The sequence below is a fragment of the Papio anubis genome, chromosome 1, assembly GCF_008728515.1.
Source record: "Papio anubis isolate 15944 chromosome 1, Panubis1.0, whole genome shotgun sequence".
NCBI lineage: Eukaryota > Metazoa > Chordata > Mammalia > Primates > Cercopithecidae > Papio > Papio anubis.
In genome coordinates, this window is record NC_044976.1 from 56,047,733 (window position 1) to 56,070,497 (window position 22,765).

The 22,765-nt window shown below is 39.3% G+C and overlaps 1 protein-coding gene across 6 annotated transcripts in view; it reads right to left on the bottom strand.

Annotated features, from left to right (window-relative positions):
* DAB1 (DAB adaptor protein 1) overlaps window positions 1–22,765 on the bottom strand; it is a 1,241,370-nt gene that overhangs the window by 632,984 nt on the left and 585,621 nt on the right. For all 6 annotated transcript variants that reach the window (XM_017956763.3, XM_017956575.3, XM_021923232.2 and 3 more), the window contains exon 3: window positions 6,545–6,618. The gene's annotated coding sequence lies outside the window, so the exon portion shown is untranslated. The remainder of the gene's footprint in view (window positions 1–6,544; window positions 6,619–22,765) is intronic.

The following is a 22,765-nucleotide window of genomic DNA, read 5'->3' on the forward strand; positions in this document are numbered from 1 at the left end:
CAGGGGAGCAGAATGAGGCTTGGTCATCAATGTGGATTTCAGCTGTCACCTTTTATCCTCCACATCTCTGTCTGGGGGCAATATACCTGCCAATTACGGAGATTTTTCCAGCCAGGTTTGTGCACTCACAATTGGCTGCCTATGTTGCACTTTAAGAATAAGATGTTCCTAGAGTTACCTCTTCTCTTTGCATGGATACCCTCTGCTTGAGAGGTCAGGGGCTCTGGTCTTTGAATGGATAGTTACATGATTCATTCATAACAGTTTCATTTGTATATACTTAATTTAGTCACTTGGCTGTGTTCCTATTTAAAAGTCTCTTACTTAGAGCTTTTAGTTCCTCATTTGTAGTCAGATTTATAATAGATTGTTCTGTCATGTCTGCTTTGCACTTGCTTTTATGTTAGTTATTAACTGGTTTAAGGAAGAGGATGTTTAGTTATTCTTTCATATTTCAGTGTTTTCCCTTTGTGATATTTTTGATATACAAGGACATTTTACATATACTCTTATTTAAAAGGAACCACTATATATTCAATTTCTTCAGCTTCTTCAGGAAACAATTTAGGCAAAAATTTACTATGGTAGATCCTGAATAGTATACAAATTTAGGTTATTACTACTTCAAGATATTTATTTTTATTAAAAAATGTGTCCTGATTTGCCGTTCCATTACAAATTCTTAAGCCCGACACTGGTCACAATTGGAACTTCCCTAACCTAGGCTTGGGCTAATCCAAGATCGGGTAGATGGATTCAAGTTTCAAGGACCTCAAACATCTAGGGATGCTCAGGTTTCAGTGGACTCAGAGAATGTCTGAAAATAGGCTGATCAACGATTAGTGTGCACATTTCACAACTGAGAAAACTGAGGCCCTTAGAAGCTAAATAAACAGATGCACTCTGTGGTGACCAGACACAAACAAGGGTCTTCTGATTCTAAATTCTGTGATTTCCTCTTTTCCCTCTATATCACCTTGTGCCTTATCAACATTCAGAATCAAGGCATTATCTTCAAAAGGCACAGGGAGGATGAAGAGGAAACAAGTATGGCAAAATGAAATGGTCAGAAGAGCCTCTCCAGCCATAGTACTACTTACGGGGTTAATTTTATGAGGAGCCTGATTCGGAAGTTCAAAAAAGGCGAGAAACTAGAGAGAATGAACTGGAATGGGTGAGGTCTGTGGCAGTGAGAGGTGGTAAGATGCTTTAGGGCTGAGAGGGGCACAAATCCAGAAGAGAAAGTAGGATATATCAGGGCTGAAAAACATTTTTGGATTACAAGGTTAATTTCTTTTTTGCTGTATTACAGAAAAGGGAGTCATAGAGGGAAGCGAGAAAATAAATGGGCTCCCTTATGAAGTAGGGAATTCTCTATTATAAAAAGCTCATGCCTGTCTGAATCAATCAGGGTTCAACCAGAGAAGCAGAAACAAGCACTTGTAGATGATGTATATGTGCATGCACATATGTGTGTCTATGTGTATATATATACACACACACACACACACACATACACACATGCCCACATATGTACATACACACATATATAATCTATTAGTGGTTGGTTCTGTTCCACTAATGAATAAATGAATACATTATATAATATATATATTTTATAACTATATGTGCACTATTTATTTACTAGAGAGATTTGGTCTTATGCAATTGTGGGGACTGGTTAGGCAGTCTGTAAGTCTGTTGTCTCACATCTGATGCTGGAGCTTGAAGCCCACTGGGCAGGCCATTAGGAAGGGAAAATAGGTTTAAAGGGGGAAATTGAGAGCAGTTCAGAATCTGGAAGCATAAGCTGAAATCCCATGAGAATGAATGAGAACCTTGGTTTTTACTGCTTCACAGCTTGATGATATGGGTGACCTGTAGAAGCCAGAGTCTTTTGTCAAAGAGCTAAGCACACACATCTGGACATGGTCATGGAGAAGCTGAAGGAGAATCCAGGGAGGGGGAAAGCAGTTACAGGCCCACATGCTGCTTCATGCTACCAAGGTTCATCTGGATCCACAGATGAGCAATAGCATGTGAGTTATAGGATGGCTGCCACCTCCCTTCTATCCTCCTATATCCCCCAAGTCTCCCTGTGGCCTACCTAACTGAAAACATACCAAGAAACCAGATTCTTGGTAATGTAATTCAATCTAGTTACATTGGTATATTACAAAGCTACCATGCTATTCAGGAAGGAATATTGTAGCTGGCAGAGGGCTGACTGAGATGCTCTCTGGAGGCTCAGGAGAAGCTTAGAAACCTAGCAGGCCTTCTGACTGTTTAGCAGTCAGTTCATTCTCCAGCCAGAGAGGGTTCCCTGTGCACCCAGGGATTTAGCTACTGTCAGTGTCTCTGCCCTTAGGAATTTTCATTTTATAAGACCAGCTATAAAGTAGGAAAGAGTCTCTTCAGCTTCTTCCTTCCTTGTTGTCAAAAAGATGAACATATCTGCCCTTTGCATTTTAAAAGTTTACAAGAATGTGTTTATTATTATGAGCACTAGTAACTGCTAACATTATAAGTCAAGACTATGTAATGTTCCAGACCCTTTCACGTGCATTATTTTGTTTAAGTCTTACAACAATCCTTTGTGGAAAGTATTATTGCTACCTTCATTTTCCTGATGTGAAACTGAAGCTTAAAGAGATTGATTTGCTCAATGTCAGACAGCTGTTACGTCTTGGGGCAGAGATTTGAATCTAAGACATTCAGCTTTGAAAAGCAGCATCACCACTGCCACCAAAAATAACAGAGAAGAAAGGGGAAATTACCACCTGGTTAAGAGCCCTCTCAAAGTTTTTACAGTTGGGGCCTGGATATCTAGAATCTTCTACTTTCTTTCAAATTGGAAAATGTATGATTCTATAAGAATGAAGAAGAAAAGTAGAAGGGTAAGTACAGGTAATCTGAAAAAATAAAAATAAAGAGTCATATAGGAGGCACTAAAGGGAAGAATTGAAGAAAGGGGAGAAAAGAAAAAACAGCAAGAAAACATTTTCCTGTCTTATTACCATCTTATTACCCAAATGGGAAAGGCATACTATCTCACCTATGATGGCTACCGATGAATATAAAGATGGACAAATTAAAACAATACAATAAATGAATAACCAATGGCTCAATTATGCCAACTGAAGACTTTCGAGTAATTCTAAAAGGTAATGGCAAAAAAAACAACAAAACAAAACAAAACAAAACAAAACAAAACACCCACAAGAGAACACTAAGGAATGAGGATAGTTGCTTTAGCAACTATTCAGAATGCATTCTGAACCTTCTCAGGACAGGTCCCTGGGCTACTACAAGAGTGGCTAATGAGGACAGGCAGGTAGTCTACCATGTCTAGGACACAACAATAGCATGAAAGCCTTTCATCAATAGATGAAAATCACTGAACACATGCTGGTGTACAAAATTCTGGTTGCTGCTGGGCATGGTGGCTAATGCCTGTAATTTCAGCACTTTGAGAGACTGAGATAACAGATTCGCTTGAACCCAAGAATTGAAGATTACCCTGAGCCACATAGCAAGACCCTATCTCTACAAACAAATGAAAAAATTAGCCAGGTATGGTGGTGTGTGCCTGTAGTCCTAGCTACCTGGGAGGTTGAGGTGGGAGGATCGCTTGAGCCCAGGAGGTTGAGGCTGCAGTGAGCCAAGATCATGCCACTGCACTCCAACGTGGGTGATAGAGTGAGACCCCATCTCAAAAACAAAAAACAAAAAACAAAAAAAAAACCCCAGAAAACAAGCCCCAAAATTCTCTGGTTGCTGAAGAAATATAACAGGCCAAGTGTGTTTCTCTCTAACCAACTGTGGCTCAGTGCTGCTGTATGCAGCTGGTCTTCTGTGGAATGTCTGCCTTGAACTCTTCTTGCCCAGCACAGACTGCTCATCACTGAGGTCCAGCTCAAGTAGCACCCTTTCTCAGTACAGTTCCAAGCATTGCTCTCCTGGGCTTATTTCTGTCTGCTCTATATGATTATTGTTTACCCATTGAGCTCCTTGTGGGGAGAGATTGCATCCTCCTCTTTTTGACATTTCCATTAATGACAGTACAAGCACCTAGGGAACACTCTGAAGTGTGGAGTCACTATACTGTTCCCTGTTCTACATGCTTGCCACCAGGGCTACTGAAGCATGGAAGTTCTTCCTTGCAAAGGACTCTCAAAGCTCTCTTTTCTTATCTCCACTGACACTGCCCTAGTTTACTTCATCATCTCTTTCTAGGAATAAATGAATAACCTTCAAACATTGCCTCCACTACCTTCAGCAATGCATGATTTTATCAGTGATGCACCTTCAAATAAATGATGTGTCTCTATTTCAAAAGCATAGGATGTTTTCCAGTTGGAGAGGTGGTAACTTCTTGGGACTCCCCTGGAGGCGAACATCCAGGGCTCCCACCTTCTCCAAGGGTAGGCTTCACTTACTTATTTTCTTTTTCCCCAAACCATGTAAATAATGTCTTCCTAGAGAAGTCCTCAGGTCAACATTTGCTCTTCCTTCTTTGGCTTGTTGATTTACCATTCCTAATTGAACAAGCCAGGAGGTACTACTGAGCCCCTTAACCTTGACCCAAGCAAGAATGCAGACCACTGGGTTTCCTCAATGTTTGAGAATGAATACTTTTAAAACAGAATATACCAATAGGTGATAAGGATACCACACACCCAGATGCTATTTCCTTCCTTCAAAGCTCTTTTGGCACATTGATCTTCTTAACAATCACAGAAGATAGATATTGTTGTTCCTGCTTTATAAATCATCCAACAGACGCTGGAAGGACTATGGTGCCTTGGATACGGCCTCACAGGGGCATAATGGCAGAATTCAAATTAAAACATTGAATTTCTGAGCCTAGGTAAGGCACATGTATGAGAACGCTTTTACTCCATTGCTCTCAATGCTTACTGATTTTAAACTTTTAAGTCATCACAAATCTATATATTTTCAACCTCAGTCTATAGGCAGAATTCATTAAAGAGATTTATTAGACAGGCAATCTAGAAAAGATGACTGTTTTCAGAAGCTACTGCTCCCTAGTCCTCCTTAGGTAGAAAACCTTAATTTGTCTTCCCAAATTCCCTTTACCTCAGAGAATAGCTTTGTGGATGGAAAGGCAATAATAAAAGATCAAACTCAGTCCAGCATCAAATGATCAGCCTTTTCTCTCTATTACAGCAAATTACAGGTTTCCCCTAGGTCCAGCAGTTACTTACATGGTGAAGTTCATCTGAATAACCTGGCCAGCCTGTGGTGGTGGTGGGGCAGAGGGAGGAGGCAAGTGTTCCCCCACCCCAACCCCATTTCTCATTGAACTCTACTCATTAGAGGAGGCTGGGGTGCAAATCAGCTTAACATGTCAATAAGCCACCAAGGAAATACAAAAATTGACAGCTGAGGAATCCCAGCTCCCAACTTCCTCCACTATAGAAACCCTCAGTAAAAAGGTTTCTCAGCTTCCTCACCAGGTCACTTAAATGAGTAGTGACATTTGAGTCCCTCAGAGTAATTAATTTCCTCTATCTCCAATAGCTTCTCATATTTTAAATGAATTTTTACAAGTCTCAGATCCTGCAGCCTCCCTGCTCCTTCTCCAGTCCTGTTGTTCCCCAAGGTACCATAACAAATAGCTCCCACTCATATTTGCCTTGCAAACTCACATAAACTGGAAATGATAAATATATTATCTGGGCTTTTAATGGACCATTGTTTAATTTTCTATGCTTGTCTGGCTGGGGAAGAGATGAATATTACCTTGTGGAGAATAAGATTTCTATTCCATTTAAGGGGGGTTGGGGTAATCTATGGCAGAAGAGCAATGCTCTGTTCATCCTAATAGGCAGTGCTGCTAATTAAAAGTGTTGGAAGGGACATCCATCCACCAGTCTGTGATTCATTCAGCATTATCCCCAGTAAACAAGAAATAGATATTGGAATGAATGCTTCTAATTTGTCAAAAGAATAGGCGTTTTCAATTGTGCCTTTCTGGCTCCTGTATGAAGTACATAATTCAGTGTTGCCATCATTTAAAAGTTTAGGACGTCAAAATAACAGTACTTTCCCTTTGTGCTCATAAATCTGCAAGCCTGTTTTCCATGTTTCTGCATTTATCTTACATATTGTTTGACTTTATTTTCCACAGTTGAGAATAGTTTCCTCTGTTGGTAAGTATATTGAAATGGGCGGTGGGGTGGAGCGGTGCATTTAAGAAAGAGAGTTAACACAGTTCTGTTGAAAATCAAGCCCATCTGAGATGATCTATTAGAAGTGGCTAAAACAGAGGCAGGAAAACCTAAGGATCCTAATGACATTTTCTAGGTACTTAAAGAAAAGACAAAAGAGAATCAATATTCTCTTCCTGTAACGATAAACACAAAGTTGACTAGAGAAAAGCAACCCGAAGCACTAATTCCAAAGGCTCCATGAACCCTCTGATGTGTTTTAAGAAGGAACACAAAATACAAAAGCTACCACTTCGAGAGAACCCAGAGATATTTGTGGGAAATTTTTCCAAGGAGAAAGATATATTTACCCTTGTGTTGTGCAAAAGAGTTCTTCAATCATGAAGACTGAGAGTCAGGGCTCACCACCATGTCTTCCTGAGTACTGAAAACAAACAAAACATGATATTAAAAAAGTAAACATTAATTATTTAATGGTCTTGTTTTTCTTCTCTCTCAGTCAAGAAACATTTGCTAACTTCCTCCCATACACCAGGCACTGGAAATAGAGAGATGGATAAAATAAAAATACAACTGACAAAAAATTCAACAAAAACAGACCACTGTGCATGAGGCAAGAGGTAGTCACAGAATGCCTCTTAGAAGAGAATCAGGATATGTGTGTCTGTTTGCGTCTGAGATACATACATATGTACATACATACATATCTACACATACACAAAAGAGCATAAGAATTTTTAAAGAACTTCCCCACATTTGTAATTCATCTGACTTTCTAAAGAGCTTGGGTTCTCTTGCCTTGAGATCAGTAACAGGAAGGCACTGGAGAATATGTTGAGTCTGAAAAGTGATCAGACCCTTTAATCTGTAATTCAGCTTCTGCATTCCTTCTTCTTCGTCTTCTTTTTTTTTTAGAGACAGGGTGTCACTCTGTTGCCGATGCTGAAGTGTGGAGTGCAGTGGCGGAATCATGGCTCACTGCAGCCTCAACCTCCTGGGCTCACGTGATCCTCCTGCCTCAGCCCCTTGAGTAGCTGAGGCTACAGGTGTGCCACCATGCCTAGCTAATTTTTGCATTTTTTTTATAGAGACAGGATTTCACCATGTTGCCCAGGCTGGCTGGATTCCTTCTTAAGGAAACAATTATGAAGGCAGACTGGTATTTATGCACGAGGATATTCATCATAGGGTTATTCGTAAGAGGGAAACACCCCACAGAGGAATAAAAAAAAAGTTGGTATTTCTGCGTAGAAGAATAATATGTACATATAAAAACAAATTTTTAAATGTTGAGTATCTAGAAAATATATTTTGTATAATGTAACAAAATTGTTGATAAAGTTTAAGCTTATCCATGGGTTGGTCCTCAAAAATAACAGTGGTCATCTTTGGAATATGATTGCAAGTTATTTTTCCCTTGTTCCTTTATGCTTTCCAAATTTTCTACAGACAGCATGCATTATTCTTCCAGACAGAAAATAAGCAAACAGAAGTTTCAGCTCCAATATCACAATTTCTGTATCACTTCTCTCAATTAGTTGGGGACTCCCTATTCCCCAGGAATACCTCCATTCTGAAGGTAACACGGCACTGGAATTATCCATTTCCATCTCTGCCTCCCATGGTTGTGAGTGCCTCTGATAACGTTTTTATGCCTTATTAAACTTTGCTTCCCATAAACCTAGTCAGAGACTGGCACAATTGTCATTCCATCAATGTTTGCTGCCTAAGGGAGGAATGAAGGTGTGAATGAATGAACAAAAGAATTAATTAATGAAATTGACCTGACGAAAATTATACTAAGAAAATTGTTCATTCAAAATAATCAGTGACAATAAAAAGTGATGTTCCATTTGGATTCATAAAAGATACAAGAAGATGGAAAGCAGAAAGGCAGCAATTTTTCAGAGCAGTCAGTAAAACAAAAAAAGAGATCTTATGGTTAAAAATATACACACACACAAACTCAATATAATAAAATATCACAGCCTAGTGATTTTCCAATGTATTCCAAGACCAAGAATCTGTTTAAGGCAGGAATATTTATCTAGTAACAGTATCCCATTACAACAACTCAGTTATTTTACACATTTGGAGTTACATATATATAAACTAAGTAGAGGCTTATTATTAGTTTTAATCAGAAATGAATGGTTGACTCCCTGTTCAAGGGAAAAAAGGTTACAGGATAGATTATTGTAGTGCTTTTTAGAAATTCAACTTAATCTACTCATAAAACTAGTGATATATAGCCAGGGTATTAATATACAGTTATATTTTTCTGGAGGTAGACCTGATTTAATTCCCATTTTTGTCTTTTAAGAGTTAGGTAACCTAGAACAAGTTATTTGACTTCTCTAAGTCTCAGTTTTCTTGTACATAAAGTGGGATAATAAGTCCAACCTGACAGGGTTATTGTAGAAAACAAACAAAAAAATGACAGAAAGCATGGAATTCAAAACAGGCTTCAAGTTCATATCTTTTTACGTAAAGACCCGGAGCTCTTAAACATACATCGATCTTCCTTTATATTATATGCCATAAAGTATGCTAAGCACTCTACAAATATTTTCTCATTTAATCCTCATCATATTTGGTGTTAGTGAAACCACCTTTGCAAAAATCATATCAGTGAAAAAATTACGGCAGTGAGGGTGATCTGACCTGACCAACTCTCTTCTTGCCTTGAGTCTTCAAGTTGCCCTTCATTATTTCTGGGCTTAAACCAAGGTCACTTTGGGAGAAACTTAATTTATAGTTTAAATGATAATAGCCTTCCCAAATCCCAACCACCTTTTAAAGCTAATGAGAAACCAGAAGGCTAGGAGGATAGAGAAACCTGAATTTTGCTAAGGTGAAATCATTGCTAGCCATTATTCAAAGTTCACAAGATATGCAACTTCCCCACTTACTCCTGCAGATAACATCACTATTGCAGAACCTAAGAATGGCCTTTTGAAATAACTTTTCAGTTTTTTTTGCATGTCTGATGACCTGTGGCTCCACCTGGACCCAGCAACCATGTCTGTGACCTCACCTGTGACCAGCACTGCAGAAGGATCATTTCTCACACCCCTATGATTGTACCCCAATCAATCAGCAGCAAGCACCCACTGCTCTAGCCACCCCCACCCCTTCCCCGAAACTACCTGCGAAAAATCCTGCCCCAAAATCCTCTAGGAGGCTGATTTGAGTCAGAATAAAATCCCAGTCTTCCGTTAGCTGGCTCTACGTGCAAAAAACTCTCTATTGCAATTTCCCTGCCTTGAAAAATTGGCTCCATCTGGGCAGCATGCAAGAATGTAATCATTGTGTGGTTACATTAGGAAGTCCTGTTTTCTACTTTACAATCCTCTGATTTCTGTAAAATTGGAAGAAATGTCCCCTCTTTCATTTCTTATTTTAGTTATTTAATTCTTCTCTCATTTTTTCTTAATCCAGCTAAAGATTTGTAAATTTTAATCTTTTCAAAGAATCAACTCTGTTTCATTTATTTTCTCGGTTGCTTTTGCATTCTCCATTTTATCTTATGTTTCCACTTTAAATAAGAGAAAATTGATGCTCAGTATTAAACAGTTAATGAGTGCGTGAGCCAAGATTCAAACCCAGAATGTCTGGTTCCAAAACCGAATCTCATTCACCGTTACGAAAAGAAGGCACTAAATCTGGGTTTGGACACAGGCTCTGACTCACACAAAGTTCAGTTTACAGTTTTACCTTGTTGCATTTTGTTATTTGGAATGCAACAACTTGAATTTTATTCCCTCTTAAGTCACACTTAAGTGCCTCCTACTTATTTTCTTATTAAATATTTCAAGCATGAACCTGAATATAGACATAATTATAACAAAAACCTATGTACTGATGTCAGCTTGGTCAGATATTATCATTGTCTTATTTGCTTCAGATCTTGTTTTTAAATATAAAACATTGTAGAAATAAGCAAACTCTCCCATGAATTCCTTCCCAATTCCACAAAGATAACAACTCTCCTAAATTTTCATGCAAATTTTTCTGTTTCTAATACAAATTTGTATTCATAAACAATATATGCTACTGGTTTGCATGTTTTAGAACTTTATTTAGATGCTATCCTAACTGTAGGTATCCATTTAAAGTCTATTTTTTCGAATACTATATTTTCAAGATTTTGTCCATTAGAAATAATTTTTTTAACATTTAGATAGTATTTTATCACATGTTTATATTTTAGCCTAATGATCCATATTTGATGGTATTTGGGCAGTTTCCAAATTTTGCTAACACAAGTAATGCTGCAATGGACAACGTATACTCCTTGGGTACCTATGTGCGAGATTTATTGGTGGACGTGTTGTGCCATGGAGTACATGCATCTTCAAAATTATTACTTTTTTTTTTTTTTTTTTTGAGACGGAGTCTCGCTCTGCCCCCCGCCCCCCTGCCCCACCGCGCCCCCCCACCCCGCACGCCGGCTGCAGTGTAGCGGCACTATCTCAGCTCACTGCAACCTCTGCCTCCCCAGTTCAAGCAACTCTCTTGCCTCAGCCTCCCTAGTACCTGGGAATACAGGAGCCCGCCACCACGACAGGCTAATTTCTGTGTTTTTAGTAGAGACGGGGTTCACCATGTTGGCCAGGCTGGTCTCAACTCCTGACTTCAAGTGATCCACTTTCCTCGTCCTCCCAATGTGTTGGGATTACAGGCCTGAGCCACTGTGCCTGGCCTATTAGATATTGCTCTACAGAGTGACAGCAGCATGTAAACCAATCTGGTGTTAGTTCACATCATTACCAGCATTTGGTATTGTCGGATCAGATTTAAACATTTTTCCAATTGGATAGATATAAAATATCTTATTGTGTTTTACCATGTATTGATCTACATACTAAAATACAATAGTGAGATAGAACATTCTTCTGTAGTTTATTTAATTGCCTATTTAGGTTTTCCCTTCAGTGATTTGCTTTTCCATATGTCCATTTTTCTATTGGGTTGTTATAGAAGAGAGACAACACACACTAAAAATAAATAAATAATAAATAAACAATAAAGAGAGAGTAAAACACCTAGTATGTCAGATGGTCATATGTGCCATGGAAAAACTAGAAGCAGAGAAGGGAAAAAAAGAGTGCTGAGGATGGGAGTCCCATTTTTAATGGGGTAGTTATGGAAGACCTCACCAGAAGGTGACATTTAGTAAAGTCCTAAAATAGGTGCGGGCACAAGTTATAGGAAGAGGATACTAAGTAGAGGAAAGAGTAAAATGGTAAAATGATATTATTTGACTAAGATATGTGGTGGTATATGGGGGTGTGTTATCATTATGTTCTATACTAAATTTATTTGCTTTCAATACCAACTTTTATGTGGGTATATATGTTGAAAATATTTTTCCTATGTGAACATTTTGTTTAAAATAACATATTAAACTTTTAAAATTTTAATGTAATGAAATATATTTAATTCTTCTCTCATTTTTCTTAAGCTAGCTAAAGATTTGTAAATTTTGATCTTTTTAAAGAACCAACTCTGTTTCATTTATTTTCTCTGTTGCTTTTGCATTCTCCATTTTATCTTATGTTTCCACTTTAAATAAGAGAAAATTCATGCTCACTATTAAACACCTAATTTTCCTTTAAGGTAAGTGCTTCTTTTTAGTTTTACTCAATAAATTCTTTCTTATACCTGGTTCATAAAGACCTATAATTACTTCTAATATTTTTAAAGTTATACTTTTGATATTATTTATATAATATAAAGTCAGAATTAAGTAATGTTTCTGTATAGCTATGCTTTGTCCTGGTATCATTTATTTCTCATTTCATCATTTCTACATTGAAATAATGTATCTGTGATGACAAAGTTTCTACTATGCACAGTCTGTTTTGGCGCTCTATATTTTGTTCCACCAGCTTTCCATTTCTGTGCAAATATTCACGCTATCTTAATTACTATAATTTTATCCCAAATTTTCATAGCCAATAAGGCATATCCATCCATCCATCAACCAACTATATACATTTCCATCCATCCATCCAACCACTCATCATACATCCAACACATCCATCTATTCATTCTCCACCCTACATACTTCATCATCAATCATCCATCCATCTAACCATCCATCATCTATCCATCCATTCATCCCCCACTCTCCATTCTTCATCATCAATCATCCTTCCATCCTTCATCATTCATACATCCACCTATCTATTCTTCCATCCACCCATACATCATTATACATTCATAAATATTTGTTGAGAGTCTAACTGCACCAAACGTTGATTTGAACACTGGGGATTTAATAACAAACTAGACTTATATTCCTACCCTTATGGAACTTGCATTCTGGGGGACAGATAAAGACAATAAACAAATAAATAATTGAATAGAAAGTATGTCAGATGGCGATAAGTGCCATGGAGAAACATGAAGCAGGGAAAGGGGATCTGGCACACGTTACTGACTGAAATAATACACAAACTACAAATACAGTGGGACAAAAAGTAACTTCTTTTAAATATACAATAGAACTTTAGGATTTGGAGAAAAATTTAAAATGCTCGTGTTTGGGATCTAGCATTGTTTAACAACTTTTGGTGAAGAACCTCTACCCCTAACGAGATAAAAAATTTAACCAGTTCTTTCCAAGCTGTGACTACATAGGAAAGTCTGTTTTCAATGGTCTGAATGTTTATGACTCTCCACCCATGCTAAATTTATTTACTGAAATTGGAACCCCCAATGTGATGGTCTTAGGAGGTGGGGCCTTTAGGAGGTGATTAGGTCATGAGGGTAGAGCCTTCATGAATGGAATTAGTGCCCTTATACAAGGTACTCCAGAGAGTTCTCTCACTCTTTTTCTGCTCTGTGAGGATACAAGAAGTTGGCTGTCAGCAACCCAGAAGAGGGCCCTCACCAGAACCCAACCATGGTGCCACCCTGGTCTCAGACTTCCAGCCTCCAGAAATGTGAGAGATAAGTGCTATTGGTTAAGCCATGATATTCTGTTTCAGTTGCATGAACTGCCCAAGACACAATTTTAGTCACCTCAAAGGAGAGACCTGAGCACACACACATTCTGTTAGGTTGGTGCAAAAGTAATTGTGATTTTTTTGTGCTCGCTTTGGCAACACATATACTAAAAAAGAAATTGTGGTTTTTGCAGTTATGTTTAATGGCAATAACCACAATTAGTTTTGCAACAACCTAGTATTTGGTCTTTTATTGTGGTCTTACACATGACATAGGTCTTGGACCAGAATGTGACTGCATTTTGTTAGCTGAGAGGGTCTGGAAGCCTAGAAAAGTTTCTGCTTCTAGATATTGGAATAAGCCCAAAGTTCTCAAGCATAGCTCCCAAAAAAAACACAGAAATAAGCTGTTCATAGGTACTACAGAGTAAACCTTTTAATAAGCACTACCTTTGCTATCTTTCTAATCACAGAGTAAAAAAGACAATAGATAGCTGCTTTTCATTTATTTGTTTTACCCTAGTTTTTACATCTTTGTTGGTTATGATTACTACTTTCTGTGAAAATTTAGTATATTTTCTTAATAACATGTGAGCTCTGTGTGATTCTGGACAAGTTATTTCCCCTTTCTAAAGTTTAATTTCCTCCTTTAAAATGGGAGAATATATCATTGCAGGCTTGCTGTAACATTAAGTACTACTTTGAAAGACCTTAGTATAGTGACTAGTGTGTGATAGGCATAGAATGAATGGCAGGCCTTATAAGCCTTATTATTCAAACAATTATATGTATTTGCAAAAGATCTCCAAGACATCTCCATGCTCTGGCACCTGCCTGGGTTTACCACCCCAGCATCTCTGAGGCTTGGTCCTGTCTGAGCCATACAGAGAGTGAGTTTATAAATTAAGATCACAAGTCTCAATTCTGGCCCTACCACTTAATGATCATCAACACACGAGGACTGCCTGTGTCCCAATGAGAACCACCATATGTAAACAGCATCGTATTAGGGTTACCTCATCTGCACATCCCCCAAAACTCTACAGCTGTTGGATGAGGGTAGCAGAGCCAGCATGTACACAAATTATATCTAATATTCTAATTTGCATACATCCAATCATAGCAAAGGTATGATCAATAAAAACCCTAGGGGAACCAATCACAGGATAGGAGTTCCCCACTGCTGAGTGTGAGGATCCTGAGCTTTCTTAGCTCCCATTGCAGGGGGCCACTGACCCTCTTCCTTTCTAATGTTCCAGCCAGTTCCCAGCCAGAGATTTGGAACTTGATTTAACAAGAACTGTCATGTTGCATCTAATCTGCAGTGACAATTTAGCAGCAGACAGGACAGTGACAGCATTCATATCTGCAAGGCAGCTAGTAGACAAGTGGAGGCATCTAGAAGTTAGTCTGGAATCTGGATGAAATTATTCTAAGTTCAAAACTTCAGAATATGGAGACCCTTTACCTCTACCCCAAAAGAATACATTCATATATGTAGTGGGCATTAACAAGAAAGAAAATTTAATCAAGAGAAGTTCAAAACTTTTATGTTAGATCCTCCTTTGCTATGTTGAATCAGTCTATAATAAATATGAATAATTGAAAAATGTTGTCTTTGGTTGGGCTCTGCTGATTACATCAAAGACAGCAGATGAATATAATATAGGTCATAAATCTTGGACCCCCAGTAGCTTTGACAGATAGATTCACCTATTCATTTACTGGGTCATCCATTCATCATTCCTTTTCTTCAACAAATGTTTATTGAGGCCCTCTTATATTCTAGACATGGTTCTAGACCCTGGTGATGTACTGGTGCTCATGGTCAAATGAGTACAGACAAGTAAACAATGACAAGGATAGAGGTAAGTACTGGCTGTTATGAGAACACACATGGGGCCACCTTGGAGGAAAGTCCACGTACACCAAACACAACTTTGGCACTATTTCCCTATTTGTTCCAATGAGTTTGTGTTTTCCAGAACCTCTTCTACCCTGCTTCTGTGTCTTGCAATGTCCCAGTGTCTATTGTTTTTGAATTGATTTCCCCATACTGCCCCTTGCTTTGCATTTTTTTTTCTTTTCTCTTTCTTTTTTTTTTTTTTTTTTTTGAGATGGAGTCTCGCTCTGTCACCCAGGCTGGAGTGCAGTGGTGTGATCTTGGCTCACTGCAAGCTCTGCCTCCGGGGTTCACACCATTCTCCTGCCTCAGCCTCCGGAGTAGCTGACACTACAGGCGCCCACCACCATGCCCGGCTAATGTTTTGCATTTTCAGTAGAGACGGGGTTTCAACATGTTAGCCAGGACGGTCTCAATCTTCTGACCTTGTGATTCACCCATCTCGGCCTCCCAAAGTTTCTTTTTTTTTTTTTTTTTGTTTGAGACACAATCTTGCTGTATCACCCAGGCTGGAGTACAATGGCATGATCTCAGCTCACTGCAACCTCCTCCTCCCAGGTTCAGACAATTCTCATGACTCAGCCTCGTGAGTAGCTGGAATTACAAGCATATGTCACCATGCCCAGCTAATTTTCTTTTTGTATTTTTTAGTAGAGATGGGGTTTTGCCATGTTGGCTAGGCTGGTCTCAAACTCCTGGCCCCAAGCAGATAACCTTCCAAAGGGCTGGGATTACAGGCTTGTGCCACTGCGCCCAGCCTCTTTGCTTTGCTCTTAATCTTGATGGACTATGGACCTCTCAGTTGTGACTTCCAATGCTTCGCCACACATAGCTTCCCTCATTCTCTGGAAATTCTTGTTCTAGGAACTTTACTTCTGTTCCCTGGGAACCCCAGTCCCACCCCTTTAAGCAATATGAAACACCCTGTCTGTGGATCAAATTCCAAGGAGACTTCTGGGGGAAAAGTCTTTTGCCCCATGACCTGACATCTTTGGTCATGCCTCCCAGAGGCACAAGTCCCCACCACAGGGCCACCTGCCACACGTATCTGATGGCTGAAATTAAGGGCAGCAGGGCAGAAAGCGGATCTGCTGACATCACAGTTAGACAAGCTTGCACCAAGGTTGTAAAACACCCTTGGCAGAGCACATCAGTAAATTGTCCTACTAATTAGTTTATTATTTCATTTGAGAGATCAAATACATAAATAAAATTAATAAACCCTGCAAAATAAGTGCAGCACTGGAAATAAAAGTACTTCTCAGGTCATTGCCTTAAACACAGACATTACATGCTAGAATAATGTTAACACAAGGAAAGCAAATCATGTTGCCTTATAGGCTGGAACATACCAGCAACAGCTGGGGTTCGTGGGGTGGTTGACAAGCTTTGGGATAGGTCAGGAAACATGAATGGTGTTCTCTACTCTGTCATTACTTGCTATGTGACGTTGAATAAGTCAGTTTCCTCCCCTTCCCTGACCACTGTGTTCATTTACTCATGAGTAAAATAAGGAGTTTAGACTATTTCTGAGGTTTGCTCCAGCTAGGAATTTCATGGCTATAAAAATCAAATGAAAAAAAGATAGGGGCTGGGCGTGGTGGCTCACATCTATAATCCCAGCACTTTGGGAGGCTGAGGTGGGCAGATGGCTTGAGGTCAGGAGTTCAAGACCAGCCTGACTAACATGGTGAAACCCCATCTCTACTAAAAATACAAAAATTAGCCAGGCTTGGTGGCGCACACCTGTAATCCCAGCTACTCAGGAGACTGAGGCACAATAATCGCTTGAATCTGGGAGGCAGAGGTTGCAGTCAGCAGAGATCGTCCCACTGTACTTCAGCCTGGGCAACAGAGCAAGGCTCTGTCCCACCACCCCCCCCCCCAAAAAAAAAGATGGATAATGACAATTATAAGCTTAGTCGATAAAGAACACATAATAAAAATGCAATAAAATCTGAGAATGTATTATGATATTCCAGTATGGATTTAAGAACTTGGAAAGATATTAGTTAATATCTAACCCAATACTCACCATATAAAATGAAGGGAAAATGAGACTGAGTTTGCATTCATGGAGAGCCTACTATATTCTAAGAGCTATGCTAAAGACTTTCTCATATCAACCCCAATAAATAGGCTCAGAGAACAAATAAATCATTACCAAATCCATAAGAGAACAGCAAAAGTAGGTTTTCTACTCTTAGTCAAAGGCTATTCCACCAAGCTGTGTCTGATCATCCCGCCTCTTCTTAGGGCCTCAGGCACAGGTTGCTCACTACCACCACTAGCACTTATAGGACTCTTGAGATATACCAAGGATAGTGGGCCCTGTGTTGTCAACCTTTTGTATACCATTCACACAAGTACAGATGGCAAAAGGAGTAGCGCAGGCAAGATGGAGAGATCAGCTTAGGTGATTCCTCCCAGGAGCCTAAAGACATACCATGTGACAGATTCTCCCTTTACACTGAAGCTCTCACTCTGCCGAGGCTGGGAGGGCTGCCCTCTGACAGCTTGCCGCTGAGAACTTGCTCCCCTAACGTCCTTGGCTGAAGAGCACCTCCTCTCCCAGGAGAACAGCCACTTTTCTAGGGCCACTCAGTATTCAGTGACTGACAGCAAAGGGGGAGGATATAAAACCTTGGCCTCCTTGCTTCAATTTGGCACAACTCTGCAGGTCATCTCAGCTTCAGAGCTTCCCATGGAACTGACTGAAGCCCTTACTGTGACTGCATCACTGTTTAGCTTCCCACTCTGACTGGCCCTGATACCTTCACTCCCTAGTAAACTTTCCACATGCAAATGTGTCTCAAAGCCGGCTTCCTGGGAAAGTGAACTTGCAATTGCTGTGAAACCTTGAAAAAGTAAGATATAAACAAATAATTCAACTCAAATGAAGAAACAGAAAACAATGGTGCATTTGTAGAGAATAAGAAACTTGCAAACAAATCTTATTCCTCGTGATGAGACTTCTGGTCTTGGATAGTTCAGGCAAAAAAAAAAAATAGGTACTAGTAAGGAAATTGTCTCACTCTGTCTCAAAGTGCTCCCTGCTAAAGGAGATTGAGTTTTAAAGGCTCAGTTCAGGCAGGGAGGCAGATTGTTACAATGTAGGCACTGTAGTGTAGTGGAAAGGACAGGAACTGTGGCTCCAGCTGGAGCTGCAGTCAGAGGTTGGCTCTTTCGGTGCAACCTTGACTATTATACTGAACCTCACTAGCCTCGGCGTCCTTAACTACAAAATGGGGATGATTCCCAACTTGCATGACTATTGTGACACTCTGTTACCTTCTTGACACCAGAATCTTTCTCTAGAATTATTCCCAGAGATAAATGCTGCAACTTTACAGGATAATGATTTCACACAATGGGTCTTTGAATCTCTCTTGTGCAGCCCTTAGCTTGCCTTGGAACTCACTAGAAGATAGTGTACAGTTGTTCCTTGGTATCTACAGGGCACTGGTTCCAGAAACTCCCCATACCAAAATCCATGGATGCTGAAGTCCCTTATATAAAAGGGAGTATTACTTACATATAACCTGTATACATCCTGCATATACTTTAAATAATGTGTAGATTACTTATAATATTAATACCTAATACAATATAAAGCCTATGTAAATAGTTATGTTGCATTTTAAAATTTGTATTTTTATTGTTGTATTGTTATTTTTATTTTTTTAAAAAACATATTTTTGATTCGTGGTTGGTGGGACCTGCAGTTAGTAGAACCGGTGGATGTGGAGGGCTGATAAAGTGGGCTTCTGATAGAGGGTAATAATGAAAGGAATGCTCCTGGTGAGTTTTGGCCTCAGGAATAAAAGGAATGTTGGGACTTGAGGGTGACTGTAAAGATAAAATATCCTGAGGTTTGGAGAATATCTAGCTTCTCAATTGCCATAGCCCAGGAGCTAAATGCCAAGAAGACAATCAGAGATTCCTGGCTGCTCAGGGTTTGCTATTTTTTTTTTTTTGAAACGGAGTCTTGCTCTGTCCCCCAGGCTGGAGTGCAGTGGCGCGATCTCGGCTCACTGCAAGCTCCGCCTCCTGGGTTTACGCCATTCTCTTGCCTCAGCCTCCTGAGTAGCTGGGACTACAGGCGCCCGCCATCTCGCCCGGCTAGTTTTTTGTGTTTTTAGTAGAGACGGGGTTTCACCGTGTTAGCCAGGATGGTCTCGATCTCCTGACCTTGTGATCCGCCCGCCTTGGCCTCCCAAAGTGCTGGGATTACAGGCTTGAGCCACCGCGCCCGGCCAGGGTTTGCTATTAAGTTTTCTTCCCTTCCTCCACTTTTTCTGGGTAAAGAAAAAGAGCTCTATTAACTACAAAAGCTCTGTCTAGAGTTTTTGTTTTTGTTTCGTTTTTTGTTTTTTTTTTCTGAGACGGAGTTTCGCTTTTTTTACCCAGGCTGGAGTGCAATGGCATGATCTCGGCTCACTGCAACTTCCGCCTCCCCGGTTCAGGCGATTCTCCTGCCTTAGCCTTCCCAGGTAGCTGGAATTACAGGCATGCGCCACCACGCCCAGCGAATTTTGTATTTTTAGAAGAGATGGGGTTTCTCCATGTTAGTCAGGCTGGTCTCGAACTCCCGACCTCAGGTGATCCGCCCACCTCAGTCTCCCAGAGTGCTGAGATTACAGGCATAAGCCACCGCACCCGGCCTAGAGATTGTTATATCACTCATTCATTTGGTGCCCGCATAGGCAGGACAATGAGACAACCACGTTTTAGAATCATGTGCAAAGCATTGTGGGAGTACAGGGAAAAGAACCTTCAGCATTAGAGCAGACCTGGGCAAAAAACGAGATAGCTTCTTAAGGAGGTGATGCTTGAGCTGAATCTCATCTAGGCTCTTAGATGAGAAAGAGATTAGTATAGTCCAGATGGGCAAGGGAATAGTGCGGGTCAGGTGGAGAGACCAGCTCAAGTGCTTGCCTCCAGGAGTCAAAGGACATGGTATGTGGACAGATCACCTATGGGAAATGAAATAATAGCTGGGGTGGGGAATGGGGGGTGGAAATCATTTGGTATTCATTCTGACTACTGACATTCCAAATTCTTTCTGTTTTTCTTCTACCAGTATTTTAGCACTATTCTGCAATTTGGACTACCATGTTTGATACTGAATTCAACCCACCTAAGCATTTGAGGAAAATTTCACTTCCTCTTAAAGGTGGTATATTAGTGCATTCTCACATTGCTATAAAGAACTATCCGATGGCCAGGTGCAGTGGCTCACGCCTGTAATCCCAGCACTTTGGGAGGCCAAGCTGAGCGGATCACGAGGTCAGGAGTACAAAACCAGCCTGGCCAACATGGTGAAACCCCATCTCTACAAAAAATACACACAAAAAAATTAGCTGGGCGTGGTGGCGGGCGCCTGTAGTCCCAGCTACTCGGGAGGCTGAGGTAGGGAATTGCTTGAACCTGGGAGGCAGAGGTTGCAGTGAGCCGAGATCGCGCCACTGCACTCCAGCCTGGGCAACAGAGCAAGACTACGTCTCAAAAAAAAAAAAAAAAAAAAAAAGAAGTATCTGAGAATGGGTAATTTATAAAGAAAAGAGGTTTAATTGATTCACAGTTCCAGAGACTGTACAGGAAGCACGGCTAGGGAGGCTTCAGAAAAACTTGCAATCATGACTGAAGGCGAAGGAGAAGCAGGCATTCTTACATGGCTGGAGAAGATGCAAGAGAGAGAAGGGGGAGTTGCTACACACTTTCAAATAACCAGATCTCTTGTGAACTCACTCATGATCAGGAGAACAGCAAGGGGGAAATCTGCCCCATGACCCAATCACCTCCCACCAGGCCCCTCCCCCAACAATGGAGATTACAATTTGACATGAGATTTTGGCGGGGACACAAACACAAACCACATCAGGTGGGTACATAGAAACTTAGAGGGAAGAAGGGATTTGTCCTAAGTTATACATGAGTAAAAGGTCAAGATGGGAGTCAAAGGATTTGTGGCCTCAGATCATCACTTTTTCTACTAAGCATCAGTAACCTGAACAGGTATGACTTGATGTTTCTTGTGTCTCACTGCACTGTACAATACTTCACTTTGTTAATTACAAATTTTAAATTGTCTGCGGTAATGAGAGTTGAACATCTTTCCCTCCCAATATTTTATGTTTTTTAAAAAATAACCACAACTCATTGCTCAATGTTGAATAATAGGCATATTAAGATGTATCTCAGGCTTTATAAACAATCACCACTGGGGTTAATTTATATTATTTTATAGTATGCATGTGGCATATCCTTATTAATATTAAATTCTTCTGGTTAGGATGCTATGTACAATTTTACAATGGCCTAATTAAAATAAACAGGAACCGAGAGAGACCAAAGGCTGCAACTAGAACTTGTGCTTGGTTCTCTAAAGTCAATTGTAATGTAAATGCAAATGCAAGCGAAAGTTGATAAAATGGGGTGTGTAGGACCAAAATTCATGTTGAAGTCTTAGAGTTTATAAGCAAGCAATATGGAGGTAAAAACTGAGCTCCTTTGGAATGAAACAGATATCAGTTCTGCAACTTAGGACAAATTCCTCAACTGTTCTGAAGCTGTTTCCTCTTCCACAAAATGAGGCTGTTCTAGAATTAAGTGGGGGAAAAAAAAAAAAAAAAAAAAAGAAAAGGATGTTGGCAAGGGTTTGGCACATGTAAGCATTTGGTAGATAAACTATTAGTTCTCTGAGCCACTGCTTCCACATCTTTACTTGATCTGTAAAATATCACTTTGTGGGACCAAAGACAAGTTGTTATAGACAAAGCAAATAAGGGATTTTTTCAAACTCAATTTCCTCTAGTACATTTAGGAATAAAGTTATATTGATATATTCAAATAACTATCAGATTTGTAAATTGTGAGCTATCTGCTCTGGAAATTTGAGTGCTTGGCACATTGCATATTTATTTATCTTTCTTTTCCAATACATGTATAGCTAGGTAAATTGCTCTTTTTAAATTATTTCAAGTATTATGTACACAGTTACCACTTTATGTCAACATAAACTCAATGCCATAAACTTAAGACATAAGTTTGAAGGACAATTTGATAATATATAATAAAAACCTTAAAATTTGCTTAAGCCTAGTTTTAGGGAACTTCACCCTAAGGAAATAATTTAATAATTATGGAGGTGTCCAAAGATTCAGCCATAAAGATATCTATACATCTCTATTACAGTAAAAGAAGTAAAGAGATTCAATAACAGTGGTCTGGATAAATAAATGTTTATCTATATTATAAAGCCATTAAGTGATAATAAAGAATATTTAATACCATTAGAACATTTTCCTAAATATTAAGTAGAAAAAAATAGGACAGTAGAATGCATAATGATGAGCCTACTTTTGTAAAAAGTACTTAAGTATATAAGAAAAAGATGAAAGAATATACATCAAATGTTGTGAACAGTTACCACTGAATACTAAGAGTGGGACAATTTTATTTTCTTCTTTTTGCTTATTTGCATTTTCTAAAATTTCTACCATATTTATTATTACTTTAGAGGATGCCGACCTTCTAAAATTTAAATTAAAACCCACGCCATAAACAATATGAAAACCCAAACAACATTCTGAAAAAGCATTATTTGTATAAAAATATTTGACAAATGCAATGTTTCTTCTATAAAAAGCAAATTGATAAGAAGAATATTTTGATGCCTCACAATATAAATGAATAAAAGTTATAAATAA